We start from the raw sequence: 18,886 nt of genomic DNA, 5'->3' as shown, positions 1-18,886 counted from the left end.
CATCGCATCTTATGCCTACGTATCTCATCTGGAATGAGAATCAGAGCAATCCGTAGTTCGGCTAACTACGGGGTTATAAATTGGGTTTTGGACGAACAGCGTTACTATGCAATCTACCGGATGCTCGACCTTTGGAGACTTACTCGCCTGTAGTAGAAGGAGATAACATGTTGCTTTGGGTTTTAGGGTTTGTTCGCGTTGTAGGAACGCGCAGGCAAAAAGGAAGTCCTAGGAGAAGGAACAGTGCTACCTTAATTGGCATGCAAACGGGAGACTATCCGAAGCCTCGTGTCCTATGGGGACGCGATCACACCACACAAAACATGTATCTTAAAGTAAAATGCCACCAAGGGGCTCAAACATTGCCTCCTATCGAGGTCTTCCAGCTAAGAAAGCGATAAAGTACGAGAAAGGGAAAAAATTACCACACGGATAAAGATCCGAAGTTACAACAATTAAAGGATTAGCAACCCTGAGATATCTCCAGCTAGACCATCAAAGAAAATCAGTCAATACGAGTAATCAGAATAAACCTCCGCATGGTATCCCTGCAAGAGTATGTGAGTCCTCACAAAAACTCGACAAAAGGTTAGACAAACAAGATGAAATCTAGGGAAAACAATGCCATGGCAACACAAGACAGGTTAGAACAAACAGAACAAGGAAAAAACGAAAACTGTTGCGTTCGCTACTGCATCGCCTAGCGAAAGCTTAGCGAAGCTTCGCTGCGTGCTCGCCTAGCGAAGCGGCTAGCGAGCGCCTGCGGGTTTTGAATTTCCCATTGATAACAGTACGATTTTAAGGATTCCAAACCCTATGGCATTCCTTTCGGAAACGAAATTATTAAACATTCAAGACACCATTCACATGTTCATACGCAAGCATAAACCCGTGTGCAAAACCTGGTGTTACCTCATGCATTCATAGTATTCAAATTCAACGCATAGAGTAATAGGAACAAAGGCATACCTGATGAGAGAGGCCGATCGAACGGCGCGGCTGGATTTGCAAAGCTCTGTTAGGGTTTGCGTGAGGCGGAGGCAAAAGAGTGTGTGAATCGGAGTGAACTTCTCAGAGCTGCCTGAAGATTACTGCAGAGTAGTTCCTAGGTCTCCTTCTCTCAAGACCTTTCTTCGGTGAAACTCCAGTGAAACTCCAAGTGTTTTGTCCTCTACTACAACTCTTATATTTATAGACTGATTTCGTTTGTAGTGGGCTCAAATGAGGGCAACTCAAGCCCAAAATCTTTCTGATATTTTTTGAAGTGCGCGCCCTTCGCCTAGCGAAGGACCTGCTCGCCTAGCGAGCATGGCAGTACTTTTCGCTAGGTGAAGCATCTGCTCGCCTAGCGAGCATGATAGCTCAGCAACAGATTCTTGCTTCTTCCAGCCTGGCGATTTGCACGGTGAATAGGCCCCATCTAGCCCTGTTGGTAGTACCTCAAGTCTTTTCCTTGTGTTGACTGATCGTCTAAGTAGAACCCACAAAGTGTCCTGGATGATGTCCGAGCTTCTTGGAGCTAATTCCGATTGACATGATGCAATGTGGTATGAAATGCTAAATGACCTAAAAAGTGAATGCATGAATGAGGAGGGCAAATTTTGGGGTGTTATAGCTGCCCCTATTCAATCAACTGGAGACCCGGAAAGAAGATGGCAGCGGCTTTCGTACTTTCGAGGTATCAAGGGATTGAATACAATAAAAGCCCAAAAATTTGCACTGAAGTGAAGTGAAGTAACAATGCCTGTGAGAATCGGCAAAGAGGTGGTCTTGAAAGAAGAATTTGTCTGGTACGGTGAAAGTCCGTCTGAATACCGACAAGGAATGTTAAACTGGATACCAAAATAAATGGTAACACAGAAATAACCATGGCGTGAATGCCGCTCATCAGTCTGAATACTGGAAAGGACTTCGATCTGAACATCAGAAAACTGGTGTGAGCGCTGCTTCGGTCTGGATACCGGAACACTGGCCTGAATGCCACTTCGGTCTGGATACCGGAAAACTGGCCTGAACGCCACTTCGGTCTGGATACCGGAACTGGCCTGAACGCCACTTCGGTCTGGATACCGGAAAACTGCCCTGAACGCCACTTCGGTCTGGATACCGGAAAACTGGCCTGAATGCCATAAGTTGCGTCGACCTGATCATCGGAAACTGCTCCGATCTGAACATCGGAAAACTGGCCTGAACGCCACTTCGGTCTGGATACCGGAGCAGTGGCCTGAATGCCACTTCGGTCTGGATACCGGAAAACTTCATGCCCGTCAGCATCGGCAGAAATAGGGAAGGATAATAGAGGCGATGCATGGGCCAATGACACTTGCTGGGGATAACCAAGGTGAGTCATGAACAATCTTCAGTTTGAGTACTGGAAACAACTTCTAGCTTATCACTTGGGATACCGAGAATGTTTTATGCTTACATGCGTATGTTTGAATTTTTCAATGGCGTAATGCTCCATGAAAATGGAAATGCTACGCGATTTGGGAGAATGCAATGCAATATGATTCTACATGCAGGAATGCGAAATGCTGGGTAGAATGCCAAGCTGAGGCAAGGGGATCTGCTGGGGAAATGATCACCATCCTTTGGGCTCTAGCAAGGCTGCTGGAGATGCACAGCGCAAAGAAATATGTGGGGAAATGACCCGCCACACGGTGTTCTAGCAATGATGAAATGCCGAGATTTTGACTGGGGAGAGAACGACACTGAAAAACCTGCTGTTGGGGAAAGCGATAGTGGTTCTGGAAACCATGATCTGCGGGAGATGACTCAGCAGGGGAAGTAAACACTGATACGGTACCGAGGTTCTGCTTCACGGAAAGAAACCATGGATCTGGCATTGGGATTATTGATCTGGCCTCGAACTCTAAGGAGTAGCCGATTCTGCTGGGAAGATACAGTCTGGCACTGTCAACTCCGCTGGGGAGTGTATGTCCTGAAACAAACGCTTGGGGAAGTACAGTGGTGAGAACCTGCTGGGGATTGAAGAATCCAACAATCTGATCAGCTCTGCAGGGATAAGACACCGAATTCGTCTGTTGGCGACTTCATTGGAGAAGATATTCACGATCATCTGCAGGGGATTTTAAGGAAATGCCCCGAGGGTATCTGTTCTGAATAGACGATCCAAAGCACTTAAAATTTACAACAATTTTAAATGTTTATTAAGCATGTACCTGTAAAGCCCTTATGTGTCATGATGCAATGTTTATCAAAAATTCGGACGTCATTTTTGCAAACAAAACAGTAAAATGAAAATGAAAACAGAGATATGCTGAATAACATGATTTTATTGATTGAATGGCCTCTGAATAGGAAGTTACATCAAGAAGCAATCCCTGGAAAGAGGTAATCGCACAAAAGATAAAAACAGAAATTAATCTAATGGCAATGTGAAATGGATTTCTATTGGGTTCCAATTCTGCTACGACTTGCCCGTCTTCAAGATCCTCTAGATGATCAGCTTTCTGAAAAAGGTGATTGGACTGTTTCCTACCTTTCGAAAATTTCCAGTCATCGACATGAGATGAGATTCAGAACTAACTCAGAACGCAGTCATTCGCTTAATCCCTAATTTTTGCCTGGATCGCCCTTTTCGGGTTTTCAATCCACCAGGATACCCATTTTTGCATAAGTTGCCTTTTCAGGTTTTCAACTTACCGGGCGTACGATCTTTTCATTTTTAATCCCAAATTTTTGCCCGAACCTTTTCATTTTCTTGGTTCGTCGGGATGCCCATTTTCGCCTGGACTATTCTTTTTGCTGTCCAGCGGGTCTATTTTATGCGAAGTATTTTTTAACTGCGTCTGAGTTCACAGGGGAAGTGAAGTTTTCACCATCCATAGTTGCAAGCATTAAGGCCCCACCATCAAAAACCTTGGTGACAATATACGGTCCGTCATAGTTAGGAGTCCACTTGCCCCTGTGATCTGTCTGAGGAGGAAGGATCCTTTTCAACACTAAATCTCCGACTTAGAAACAACGAGGATGCACTTTCTGATCAAAGGCTCTCTTCATCCGACTCTGATACAACTGCCCATGACAAATGGCTGCCATTCGCTTCTCTTCGATAAGACTCAACTCATTGAACCTTGTCCGAATCCATTCGGCTTCGTCTAACTTGACATCCAACAGGACTCTTAGAGAAGGAATCTCCACTTCGACAGGTAGGACTGCTTCCATACCATACACCAGGGAGTAAGGGGTTGCCCCAGTCGACGTACGTACTGAAGTACGGTACCCATGCAAGGCGAAGGGTAGCATCTCATGCCAATCTCTGTACGTGACGACTATCTTCTGCACAATCTTCTTTATGTTCTTATTTGCCGCCTCAACAACACCGTTCATCTTAAGGCGATAAGGGGAAGAATTGTGATGCTGAATGTTGAAGTTCTGACACAACTCCTTCATCATTTTGTTGTTGAGATTAGAACCATTATCAGTAATGATTCTTTCGGGAATCCCATAGCGACAAATGATTTCTTTCTTGATGAAACGGGCAACCACATGTCTGGTGACATTTGCGAACGACGCTGCTTCGACCCACTTGGTGAAATAGTCGATGGCGACAAGGATGAAGCGATGCCCATTGGAAGCAGTCGGCTCAATCTTTCCAATCATGTCAATGCCCCACATAGCGAACGGCCACGGCGAAGTCATCACATTCAGAGGATTTGGCGGCACATGCACCTTATCAGCATAAATCTGGCATTTATGACACTTCCGAGCATATTTGAAGCAATCTGATTCCATGGTCATCCAATAATAACCCGCTCTCAACAATTTCTTAGCCATTGTTTGTCCGCCGGCATGAGTACCGAAGGAACTTTCATGAACTTCCTGCATTAACATGTTCGCTTCGTGTCTGTCCACGCATCTGAGCAAAACCATGTCGAAGTTCCTTTTATACAGCACATCGTCTTTGTTCAAGAAGAAATTGCCTGCCAATCTTCTCAAAGTCTTTCTGTCGTGGTTGGATACCCCTACAGGGTACTCTTGATTCTTTAGAAAGCACTTGATATCGTGATACCAAGGCTTGTCGTCGACTACCAGTTCAGCAGCAAACACGTACGCGGCCCTGTCAAGGCGCATCACATCGATCCTGGGAGCATGGTTCCAACGAATTACCTTGATCATGGAGGATAGAGTAGCAAGTGCGTCTGCCATCTGGTTCTCATCACGAGGTATATGATACAATTTTACTGTTGTGAAGAAAGTCAACAGTCTTCTCGTGTAGTCTCTGTAGGGGACCAGAGTGGGCTGGAGAGTATTCCAATCACCATTCACTTGATTGATCACCAGAGCTGAATCTCCGAAGATGTCCAGAGTCTTGATTCTTAGATCAATGGCTTGCTCAATACCCAAGATACAGGCCTCGTACTCAGCTTCATTATTTGTGCACTCAAAAGTCAAACGAGCGGTGAAAGGCATGTGGGCACCTTTCGGAGTAGTAATGACAGCGCCAATTCCACTTCCTCTAGCATTGACAGCCCCATCAAACAACAAAGTCCACTTTTCGTTTGGATCAGGTCCCTCCTCAACAACTGGCTCTTCACAGTCTTTCATCTTGAGGAACATGATGTCTTCATCTGGAAAATCAAACTTCATTGGCTCATAATCATCAATCGGCTGCTGAGCAAGATAGTCCGACAGAATACTCCCTTTGATGGCTTTCTGGGATGTATACTGGATATCATACTCTGTCAGTACCATTTTCCAACGAGCCACCCTTCCGGTGAGAGTTGGCTTCTCGAATATGTATTTGACTGGATCCATCTTAGAAATCAACAAGGTAGTATGGTTCAACATATACTGCCTCAGTCGGCGAGCAGCCCAGGCCAAAGCACAGCAAGTTTTCTCAAGCTGCGAATATTTGATTTCACAGTCGGTAAACTTTTTGCTAAGGTAGTATATGGCATGCTCTTTTCGACCAGACTCATCATGCTGTCCCAATACACACCCCATCGAGTTCTCAGTCACTGACAGGTACATTATCAGAGGTCTCCCAGGAACTGGAGGTATAAGGATTGGAGGATTATGCAAATACTCTTTTATCTTCTCGAAAGCCCTTTGACAATCTTCATTCCACCTGATAGCCTGATCTTTCCTCAGCAATTTGAAAATTGGCTCACACGTGGTTGTTAGGTGAGAGATGAACCTTGCAATGTAGTTCAACCTCCCTAAGAAACTACGGACTTGCTTCTCTGTTCTTGGCTCTGGCATTTCCTGTATCGCTTTTACTTTGTCGGGATCCACCTCAATCCCTTTTCCGCTAACAATAAAACCCAGCAATTTTCCCGATCTCACCCCGAAAGTGCACTTGTTCGGATTAAGTCTCAGTTTGAATTTCCTTAACCGTTCAAACAATTTCTGCAGATTCACCAAATGTTCTTCTTCTGTCTGAGATTTGGCAATCATATCGTCCACATAAACCTCAATTTCATGATGAATCATATCATGGAACAGAGTCACCATAGCTCGTTGATATGTTGCTCCGGCATTTTTCAGACCAAACGGCATCACCTTGTAGCAGAAGGTGCCCCATGGGGTTATGAAAGTTGTATTTTCCATGTCTTCTGGTGCCATCTTAATTTGATTATAGCCAAAAAAATCCATCCATGAAGGAGAATACCGAGAACTGAGCTGTATTATCCACCAAAACGTCGATGTTAGGTAATGGGAAATCATCTTTAGGGCTAGCTCTGTTCAGATCCCGGTAGTCGACACACATCCGTACCTTTCCATCCTTCTTAGGTACCGGGACGATGTTTGCAACCCATGGCGGATAATTGGTGACTGCTAGAAACCCTGCATCAAACTGCTTTTGCACTTCTTCCTTTATCTTGACAGCCATCTCTGGTCTTGTTCTTCTGAGCTTCTGCTTGACCGGAGGACAACCTTCTTTGAGAGGCAGGCGGTGTACCACGATGTCTGTGTCCAGCCCAGGCATGTCCTGATAAGACCAGGCGAAGATTTCAACGTATTCTTGCAGCAATTCAATCAACCCCTTCTTCACATTGTCTTCTAAAGCAACCCCTATCTTGATTTCTCTCTTGGCGTCCTCGGTGCCGAGATTAATCACTTAAACAGACTCTTGATGCGGTTGAATAACCCTTTCCTCTTGTTTTAATAACCTGGTAAGCTCTTCAGGGAGTTCACAGTCTTTATCACCCTCTTCTTCATCTTGAAAGATTGGATTTTCAAAGTCGAAACGAGCCGTAGCAGAAACGTTATCAATAGGATCCGGTGATGTGCATCTACATGAGTGATGGTATGTGCTTATGAGTGTGAATAAGAAGTGAAAACTAAACAAAACATTGCCATTTTTTTATTTTGAAAAACTGCAAAAATAGAAAGACAGGGAACAAAATATTTGAATGCAAAAATACGTCCTTTATTTATGATAAAAATGCAAGTGTCACATAGATGAGGCCTACAATGAGTCATTACGCCCTGGGCGGAACGTAAGACTTGGATATGCATGAATAAACAAAGAAAATTACTCTTCAAGAAGAGTGACTTGGATAATCTCTTCAGAAGACCAATTGTTGATGACTTCACCCGGGATCCTCGGACGCACCCAGTTGTCAATGTCACAATCACTATCCCCATCTTCTTCGTTGACCGCAGAGACCTGGCTATCTTGAATGATGTCAGCACTGGAGAAAGTGATCGGCCCCTGAAGTGTTGTAGAAGTCAAAACTGGCTGATACCCAATCCCGAACGTATCTTCTTTCATTGGTAATTCCAACAGACGCCCCCAACCGGGAGCAACACCTGAATCCACCACGGCCCGTGCCTGCTTAAAGGATGAGATAGAGGCACTCGCTTTAACCTCTTCCACCGGAGCTGCATCCTTGATTTGAACTGACTCAAAAGCCTGACACAGAGTCTCATGAATTTCACCTTCTACTTCTACATACTTGAATGTAGACAGGTTATTGACCAGGATGTCCTCCTCACCACAGACGGTGATAATTCGTCCGTTGACCGGAAACTTAATCTTCTGATGTAGAGTTGAAGAGACTGCCCCAGCATTATGGATCCAAGGACGACCCAGCAGGCAACTGTAGGAAGGACTGATATCCATCACGTAGAAGACAGTGTTGAAGGTTTGTGATCCAATCAAAATTGGCAATTCTACCTCTCCAAACACCGATCTCTTAGAACCATCGAAGGGTCTCACAATAAGATCTAAAGGTTTCAAGACCAAACGCTCTACTTCTAACCTCGACAGGGATCTCTTGGGTAGCACATTGAGAGAGGAGCCTGTATCCACCAGAACATGCGATAGCACGGTGTCTCTGCATTCCATCGAGATGTGCAGAGCCTTGTTATGATTGCGTCCGGCTGGTGTCAAGTCAGAATCAGTAAAACCCAACCCGTTGCTTGCATGCACATTGGCGACGATCCCTTCTAGTTGGTTTACCGAGATTTCTTGAGGTACATATGCAGCATTAAGACCCTTCAGAAGTGCCTCCCTATGTGCCTCCGAACACAACAGGAGTGAGAGAATGGATATCTTGGACGGAGTCTGAATCAACTGATCGACTACCTTGTAGTCGCTTTTCTTTATGATTCTCAGAAGCTCGTCCACATCCTTTGCAAAAGTGGGCTCAGAACCATCCTGGGGTGCAGAGGTACCCTCATTCACGACTTGCTTGCCTTTGGTTTTCGCCACAACATCAGCATTATCAGCTTGGGTAACCGGTGGTGAGAACAATCTACCACTCCTGGTGAATCGGCCGATTCCACCGACATTATCCACTGCGGGACCGTCAAGTTCAGGCTTCTGACCCTCTTCTACTTTCAGTGGCCGTTCCACCCTATGATCGTGCGTATACACGCTCCCCCCATAATGCCACGGAATGGCCCTTTCACTGGTGAAAGGTAAAGGACCAGGGGTTGTGATGGTCATAGTAGATCGTCGCACTGGTGGCACGGGTTGCGCTTCTGGCACACTGATCTAATTAGTTGGGTAGAAAATAGTGATAGTAGCAATATCACAATCGTACTCGGAAATCTCATTCATTGAAATGAAAGCATCCGAAACATCGGGATCAAGTTCAATTACATCAGGATCATCCATATTGGAAAAAATAAATACATCATCATGGATTACAGAATCAGTAGGAACAACATCTGCGAATTCATCAGTAGCATCTTCAAACCCTTCTTCCTCAACCCCTTCCACAAACTCTTGGACAGATAAATCTTCAACCTGGAGGATACCTTTGTCGAGCAAGGCCTGGATACCCTGTTGTAGCTTCAAACAACCTCCACTCTGAGCGGCACACTCCAAACAACCCTTCCCACAACCGGGGAAAACATCGGCCTTCAGCAAGCATCCTTTGATATCCAACAATGGAGTCTTCAACTTCAACACAATCTTAATGGACTTGGCTTTTCCCTCTATCATGTTAACGTTCGCACCACCATGCTGGGGCATGGGATTGTTAACGACATTCGGAGCCGGTGCAAGGTCGATGGCCTTTGAATCTTTGAGGTCCTGAACTACGTGCTTAAAAGCTTTGCAGTTCTCAATATTGTGGCCAGGTGCCCCAGAGTGGAAGCTACACCTAGCGTTGGCGTCGTAACCCACCGGAAGTCTACCAACAGGAGGAGCCAGAGTTCGCAGTTGCACAAGTTGTAGTTGTTGTAGACTAGAAAGCAACTGAGCGTACGACATTGGAAGGGTGTCGAAACGCCGGTCCATCATCCTTTGCCTCTGTTGATAAGCGGGTCTGTTACCTGGTTGCTGCTGCTGTTGATACTGAGCTGGTTGATGTTGTGGTTGTTGTTGTTGTAGTGGTGCTGCAACTGGAATGGTCACAGCCGCAACATACGGTTGCTGATGATAATTCTGAAAGTTATTCCTCCGGTTATCCCTGTTCTGATAAGAAGATATGGCATTTGCATCCCCTTCTCTCCTCTTCTGTCCCTGAATGAACGGCTTCTTCACCCCTGATGAGGATCCACCTCCACTCTGGCTCTTATAGGTCTTTAGGTAATTCTCCACCCTTTCTCCAGTAGAGACCACATCAGCAAAGTTGGAAGCATTGCAACCTACCAGACGCTCCAAGTAAGGTCCGGGCAAAGTGTTCATGAACATGTTGGCCATTTCCTTTTCCAACATCGGAGGCTGAACACGGGAAGCTGTCTCCCTCCAGCGTTGAGCGTACTCCCTGAAGCACTCATTGCTTTTAAGAGACAGATTCTGAAGTTGAGTTCTGTCCGGAGCCATGTCTGCATTATACTGATACTGCTTCACGAAAGCCTCTGCCAAATCCCTCCAGCAACGGATGTGGGCTCTGTCCAGCCTCATATACCATTCCAAGGATGCCCCAGCCAGGTTGTCCTGGAAGAAGTACAAAAGTAGCTTCTCGTCATCAGAGTATGCAACCATTTTACGGAAATAGGCTTGCACGTGAGTTTTGGGGCAAGAGCTTCCATTGTATTTGTCGAATATCGGGACCTTGAATTTCGGTGGCACTCTCACACCTGGGACCAGCCCCAAGTCAGCAACATCTACTCCCAGAGGATTCTGTCCTTCCACTGCTTTCAACCTCTCTTCCAATCTTCTAAACATGGGGTCCATGCCAAAGTCTTCCTGAAGCAAGGGGAATTGATCATCCTGACCATCCTGAATGGGTTGTTGATCTAGGTTGACATGCGGGATCGGGATAGGCCTCGGTCCATTGGGACCATTAGCCTCTCCAGCTGGAGGATCAGCCAACGTCTCTGGTTGAGTAATAGGGGGATCCCTCTGCACCAACAATCTAAGCTCCTGCTGTCCTTGAGCCACCCCTTGAACCAAATCCATGAATTGATTCATGCGAATCTTCATCTCGGCGAGCTCTGCTTGTAGGCTCTCCATCGCTCTCTGTTGATTCCTTCGGGTACTGTATCGGTGAATTCCTGAGTCAGCTATCCTGCTAGTGGGACACCAAACAATATGAGAACATTGCAGCAGTACCTGTTATGCAATATATGACAATGAATATGTAAATGCAATGCCATGTTTATCAAATCCAAAAGGTATTCTACCCCCTTGATTCCAGTCTCACATCAGGCGAATGGTGCAAGAAGACTGAGTCATGGATAAACTTATGAGATCAAGATGCAACAAAGGGAAACCAACATACAAATGAGTTCCAGGAAAGGGGCCTTAGCCAAAAGTACATCAAAAGAGGATCCCCACAACAAGCCTGTGGATTATCATTACACAGCAACAAAACAAAAAGCAAAGGGAGGAACATAAACCAGGAATCAGCCTCCTGTATACAACCCATAAGGACTGCTCCTCACTTCATCCAGTAATGCCACCGTGTCGGGATGATCTGGAGATTCTGTCAAATGCCGGATATGCAGATTCCTCTTGTGAATGATCCCATCCAGTTCGTTGATGTCCTCTCTGTAGTAATTCCCATCATCTTCTCCGAATACCTCTTCAAGTCTGGATTTCTTCAAACCTGCCAACACCTTGAGTTCTTCAATCTGTCCTCGAGCCTCATGGAGTTGATCTGTGATGTAGCCATTAGTAGAACGGGCGCACAGAAGCTCATTGTTCTTCCCCTTCAGCAAAGTCGTCAATTTCTCTATCTGACCAGTCAGTTCGGCTACTGTCTCCTCCTCCTTTGCCTTCCGAGAAGTTGAAAATGCATCCCTTGCTCCTGCCACCCAGCTAATTTACCATGAACATCCACTAACTGCTGCTTGACTCGCCTCAACTCAGAGTTGGATGATCTCAAGGCTTCGTCTGTCTTCCTGAAGAAGTCCGCCTCCACAGCAAATTTCCTCTCTGCTTCCTTTTGCACTCTGACGGCTCACCATTGTTGACTGCTCAGGAGTAGATGGATACAAAGGTTCTTCAATAGGGAACGGCAGACCAAACTCTTCGACTCTTCCTTGAAGCCACTCTTCATACCGAGGGTAAGTTCTACAATCTCCTTTTCCAAGGACGGTTCTTCCTCTCTTGATCACCTTGAGCCAGGCCTCAGCTGCCTTACGGGATACCGTCAAATGAGGCGAAGAATGGAAAAACAGAGATTCTTCCACATCCTTTTCCAAAGGCGGAGTTCTTAAAGCATATCCAAACTGTCTAACTGCTAGAGAAGGATTATAGTTGATTCCTCCTCTTCTTCCTACCAACGGAACATTTGGGAAGTTCCCACAACTATGAATAATATCTGCCCGAAGCAAGCTCCGGTCGGACCACCAAGAAATATCTTCAGCTCTCAATCCCATAAATCTCTTCGACCAACTCAACGAGTCCTTGACATTAACGAACACTCCTGATTTGGGTAGGTGAGAACTGAACCACTTATAAAACAAAGGCACACAACAATTCAATAATCCCCCTTTTCTATTTTTATTTCTGTGGTGCACTGAATGAAAGAAATCTCCTAGCAAGGTCGGTATGGATTTCTCAACACGAAGAGGCGTATTGCGTCCATGTCCACAAGTTTGGCAACATTAGGGAACAAGACAATCACATACACACAAAGAGCCAACACAGCATTGAAACCCCTCTGGTTACCGTCTTCCAGCTTCTTCTTTGCTTCTCCCAGTAAGAAACTCAGATGAAAACCACTAACTTCTCCCTTCTGACACATATTAGCCTTCCAGACTGATTCCTCCAAATATGTGGTTGAAGCAACCATGCTGAGATCGGGCAGAAACTCAGAACTGTAGAACAATAACTGTGACCTGATAGGAACTCTGAGAAAATTGGCAATCTCCTCCAGAGTAGGGACCAAAATATAATCCGGGAGAGTGAAACATCTCAGTGGAGTGTCATAGAACTGTAGCAGTGTGAATAGAGCGTCATGTTGATCTTTGGAAAGAACCGTGACGAAACTTAGAATCAGACCGTAATCCTCTCAGAATCCTTCTAGAGAACCAGGATCCATTAACTGCATCAATTGTTGGATGGGCTCCAGACAGACCATCGGAAACTTGTAGGCGATAAGTCTCTTTCTGCCAATATCCATCTCAAGAGAACCAGAAAAACTCCGACTGGAATCAAGAAGAATATGTAAACCCCCTTGAAATGGATAAACATGTGTTAAATGATATGAATGCAAATGATGTGATGATGTGAATGCAATGCAGTGGCATGTCAATCAGGATTACTGTATCTGCTTGAACATCTGTCGGGTTACGTTGTCTGAAGAGAAAACCACTGAGGAATATAATACAAGATCAAAGCTCTGCTCCAGAAAACCGGGTTGGTTGGAGGTTAAGGTTTCCTGAATTTAGCCCGCCCCTCATTGGTAGGTTCTAAGAACAAAAGTTCGTCAACTTCAGCCCTTCAGTCGCGAATAATACGTTTACCACTGAAGGTTTGGCATTATTACGGGATTAAAGACTTCCACTGACTCCCCTCAACAGGACATCCTAAAGCAAGTTCCCAGTCTCGGGGTCCTCGGATTGATCAGCGAGAATGCGCCCACCAGAGCTAACATAATCACGTCTCGGAGGAGAGGCCTCGACTGAGTTCTCGAGAAATGGTCACCAGAGTCGACGATTTCTAAAGGAACATCATGTCGTTACGGAACATCCGTAGGACATAATATATCCAAAAGAAACCTCGTCTGGGTGTGGTTCTTCACGAACGACTTAACGTAGCAACATGCCACGCAAGCCTCATGATCATCCACTCTAAAACCTGTGTGTACACTCAAGCCTGGGTAATGGGCTTATCTCTCGTAGAACATCCCATCCCAACAAACAAACAAACAGATCCAACAGATACAACGGATGCATGCAAGCAGGTAAGCAAATAAATGTACAAAAGCATGAACACCCAATAAACAAGAAAATCGCAAAAGCTAGGAGGGACTCGCTTAGGGAAGATGGACCAGCAAGAGGTCAACTTCTAGTATGTCCCCAGCAGAGTCGCCAGCTGTGGCAACCTGAAAAATACAGTGCGCAAAAAAAAACAACCGACGAAAGAAAAATGACAGAAGAGTCGCCACCGTGCGTTATTCATCCCAAAGGAGGGAAAGGAAACGCTCGAAGTAAACCTGAAAAAGGAAAGGACAAGACGGGGTCTCGCAACCAAATCTTGGGTTCGGGAGTCGGTTATGCGAAGGGAAGGTATTAGCACCCCTACGCATCCATAGTACTCTAAGGGATCCACTTTTGTGGTTCTTGTCTAAAGGGTGTGAGTTTACCTAATGTGTTTATTTACTAAAAAAGGTTAAGAGAAATGACTCGCGCGGATGTCGCATCCACTGCATACGTATCTCATCTGAATATGAGAATCAGAGTCTTCGTAGCTCGGTTGAACTATGGGTTGGGGGGATGTGTGCTCGCTAAGACATCGCATCTTATGCCTACGTATCTCATCTGGAATGAGAATCAGAGCAAGCCGTAGTTCGGCTAACTACGGGGTTATGGATTGGGTTTTGGACGAACAGCGTTACTATGCAATCTACCGGATGCTCGACCTTTGGAGACTTACTCGCCTGTAGTAGAAGGAGATAACATGTTGCTTTGGGTTTTAGGGTTTGTTCGCGTTGTAGGAACGCGCAGGCAAAAAGGAAGTCCTAGGAGAAGGAACAGTGCTACCTTAATTGGCATGCAAACGGGAGACTATCCGAAGCCTCGTGTCCTATGGGGACGCGATCACACCACACAAAACATGTATCTTAAAGTAAAATGCCACCAAGGGGCTCAAACATTGCCTCCTATCGAGGTCTTCCAGCTAAGAAAGCGATAAAGTACGAGAAAGGGAAAAAATTACCACACGGATAAAGATCCGAAGTTACAACAATTAAAGGATTAGCAACCCTGAGATATCTCCAGCTAGACCATCAAAGAAAATCAGTCAATACGAGTAATCAGAATAAACCTCCGCATGGTATCCCTGCAAGAGTATGTGAGTCCTCACAAAAACTCGACAAAAGGTTAGACAAACAAGATGAAATCTAGGGAAAACAATGCCATGGCAACACAAGACAGGTTAGAACAAACAGAACAAGGAAAAAACGAAAACTGTTGCGTTCGCTACTGCATCGCCTAGCGAAAGCTTAGCGAAGCTTCGCTGCGTGCTCGCCTAGCGAAGCGGCTAGCGAGCGCCTGCGGGTTTTGAATTTCCCATCGATAACAGTACGATTTTAAGGATTCCAAACCCTATGGCATTCCTTTCGGAAACGAAATTATTAAACATTCAAGACACTATTCACATGTTCATACGCAAGCATAAACCCGTGTGCAAAACCTTGTGTTACCTCATGCATTCATAGTATTCAAATTCAACGCATAGAGTAATAGGAACAAAGGCAAACCTGATGAGAGAGGCCGATCGAACGGCGCGGATGGATTTGCAAAGCTCTGTTAGAGTTTGTGTGAGGCGGAGGCAAAAGAGTGTGTGAATCGGAGTGAACTTCTCAGAGCTGCTTGAAGATTGCTGCAGAGTAGTTCCTAGGTCTCCTTCTCTCAAGACCTTTCTTCGGTGAAACTCCAGTGAAACTCCAAGTGTTTTGTCCTCTACTGCAACTCTTATATTTATAGACTGATTTCGTGGGTAGTGGTCTCAAATGAGGGCAACTCAAGCCCAAAATCTTTCTGATATTTTCTGAAGTGCGCGCCCTTCGCCTAGCGAGCATGGCAGTACTTTTCGCTAGGCGAAGCATCTGCTCGCCTAGAGAGCATGATAGCTTAGCAACATATTCTTGCTTCTTCTAGCCTGGCGATTTGCACGGTGAAAAGGCCCCATTGGCCCTGTTGGTAGTACCTCAAGTCTTTTCCTTGTGTTGACTAATCGTCTAAGTAGAACCCACAAAGTGTCCTGGATGATGTCCGAGCTTCTTGGAGCTAATTCCGATTGACATAATGCAATGTGGTATGAAATGCTAAATGACCTAAAAAGTGAATGCATGAATGAGGAGGGCAAATTTTGGGGTGTTACAGCTGGCTATGGCTGCTTGGTGATCTTTGTGAGATGAGTTCTATACCCGAACTCGAGTGCACTTAGGATAGGAGAATGGCATAGTCTTGTCGACTTGTGTGGAGTTATTCCTTAGCAAGTTGACTTGCAAGCCCATTCACTTGGTGGAGGTCATGTTGAGATCAATAATGTCACACAAGTAAGTTGTGGTTAGACATTACTTTTTCCAATATAGACCTTAGAAGCCGAGGACCTTAGTTTACCAAACCCATCTTGGCCTATTCGTAGGACGTAGTGCGAAAGTCGTTCAAGTGTAAGATTTGATACGATTGTTACGCAATACTACACTCATAAGAGTCTCTCTTGAGAATATTTTTGGAATACCATTAGTCGTTCCTCCGATAATATTCGAAAGATGGGATTATGACTATGGGAACCTTTTGTAGAACGTGTTTGGCAGGTTTAAACCTTAGTACACTCCTTTTGGGTGGTTCTTAACCTAAAGTCCATGCTCGTGACTTGCAACAAACCCTTGATTCATGGTTGATCCGATCAGGTATCCTTAATATCAATGAAACTTGGGTGTTGATAAGGTGTAAACCATAATCCACCAAAATGGGTGGTTGATATTAAGGATAACATGATCCATCCCATGACCTTTGTTTGGTGTGCTCTTAATTTCTCTCCAGACAGTGCAACCTGACAGATGTTCAAGCAGATACAGCGATCCTGATTCCCATGCCACTGCACTGCATTCACATCATTTTGCATTACATCATTTTGCATTCATAATCATTCACACATGTTTATCCATTTCTGTGGGGTTTATATCTTCTACTTGATTCTAGTCGGAATTTTCTTGGTTCTCATCAATGGCTTAGTCTTTTTTTTTACATCGTTTATCTATTGAGAGACTGGGATCAAGGGGGTAGAATACCTTTGGAATTGATAAACATGTCATTGCATTTACATATTCATTAGAATGTCTTGCATAACAGGTACCGCCACAGTGTTCTCAGTTTGTTTGGTGTTCCATCATCAGGATAGCTGACCCAGGCATTCACCGGTACGGTACCCGCAGAAACCAACAGAGAGTAATGGAAATCCTACAGGCAGAGTTCGCCGAGATGAAAATCCGCATGAATCAATTCATGGATGTGGTTCAAGGGGTGACTCAGGGACAGCAAGAGCTCGGGCAGATGATACAGAGGAATCCCCCTGCTCAACCAGAGACGGTGACTGACCCTCCAGCTGGAGAGGCTAATGAACCCAATGGACCGGGGCCTATCCCAATCCTACATGTCGCCTCCGGTCAACAGCCCGTTCATGATGATTAGGACGATCAGTTCCCCCTGCTGTAGGAAGACTTTGGTATGGGTCATGGTGTGGACCCCATGTTTAGAAGATTGGAAGAGAGGTTGAAGGCAGTGGAAGGACAGAATCCTCTGGGAGTAGATGTTGCTGACTTGGGGCTGGTCCCAGGTGTGAGACTGCCACCGAAATTCAAGGTCCCGATATTTGACAAATACAATGGCAACTCTTGCCCGAAGACCCATGTGCAAGCCTATTTCCGTAAAATGGTTGCATACTCCGATGACGAAAAGTTGCTTATGTACTTTTTCCAGGACAGCCTAGCTGGGGCATCCCTGGAATGGTATATGAGGCTGGACAGAGCCCACATCCGTTGCTGGAGGGATTTGGCTGAGGCTTTCGTGAAGCAGTATCAGTATAATGCAGACATGGCTCCGGATAGAACTCAACTTCAGAATCTGTCTCTTAAAAGCAATGAGTGCTTCAGGGAATACGCTCAACGCTGGAGAGAAACAGCTTCCCGTGTTCAACCTCCTATGTTGGAGAAGGAAATGGCTAACATGTTCAGGAACACTCTGCCAGGACCTTATTTGGAGCGCCTGGTAGGTTGCAATGCCTCCAATTTTGCTGATGTAGTCTCTACCGGAGAGAGGATGGAGAATTAACTGAGGACATACAAGACCCAGAGTGGAGGTGGATCCTCATCAGGGGAGAAGAAGCCGTTCATTCAGGGAAAGAAGAGGAGAGAAGGGGATGCAAGTTCCATATCTTCTTATCAGAACAGGGATAACCGGAGGAATAACTTTCAGAACTATCATCAGTAACCGTATGTTGCGGCTGTGACCATTCCAGCTGCAACACCACTACAACAACAACAACCACAACGTCAACCAGCTCAGTACCAACCACAACAACTGGGTAACAGACCCGCCTATCAACCGAGGCTAAGGACGATGGACCGGCGTTTCGACACTCTTCCAATGTCGTATGCTCACTTGCTTTCTAGTCTTCAACAACTACAACTTGTGCAGTTGCACACTTTGGCTCCTCCCGTTGGTAGGCTTCCGGTGGGTTATGACGCCACCGCTAGGTGTAGCTTCCACTCTGGGGCACCTGGCCACAATATTGATAACTGCAAAGCTTTTAAGCACGTAGTTCAGGACCTCATTGATTCAAAGGCCGTTAACTTTGCACCAGCTCCTAATGTCGTCAACAATCCCATGCCCCAACATGGTGGAGCCAATGTTAACATGGTTGAAGGAGAAGTCAAATTAGTCTCTGCGGTCAACAATGAAGATGGGGATAGTGATTGCGACATCGATAACTGGGTGCGTCCGAGGATCCCGGGTGAAGTTCTGAACAATTGGTCTTCTGAGGAGATTGTCCAAGCCACTTGTCTGGAGGAGTAACTTTCTTTGTTTATTCATGCATATCCAAGTCTTACGTTCCGCAAGGGCATAATGACTCATTGTAGGGCTCATCTATGTGACACTTGCATTTTTTATCATAAATAAAGGACGTCTTTTTGCATTCAATTATTTCGTTCCCTGTCTTTCTATTTTTGCAGTTTTTCAAAAAAAATGGCAATGTTTTGTTTAGTTTCCACTTATTTTTTTCACACTCATAAGCACATACCATCACTCATGCAGATGCACATCACCGGATCCTATTGAT

This window comes from Lathyrus oleraceus, chromosome 4 (assembly GCF_024323335.1).
Source record: "Lathyrus oleraceus cultivar Zhongwan6 chromosome 4, CAAS_Psat_ZW6_1.0, whole genome shotgun sequence".
Classification (NCBI taxonomy): Eukaryota; Viridiplantae; Streptophyta; class Magnoliopsida; order Fabales; family Fabaceae; genus Lathyrus; species Lathyrus oleraceus.
Note: the sequence above shows the minus strand (reverse complement) of the source record.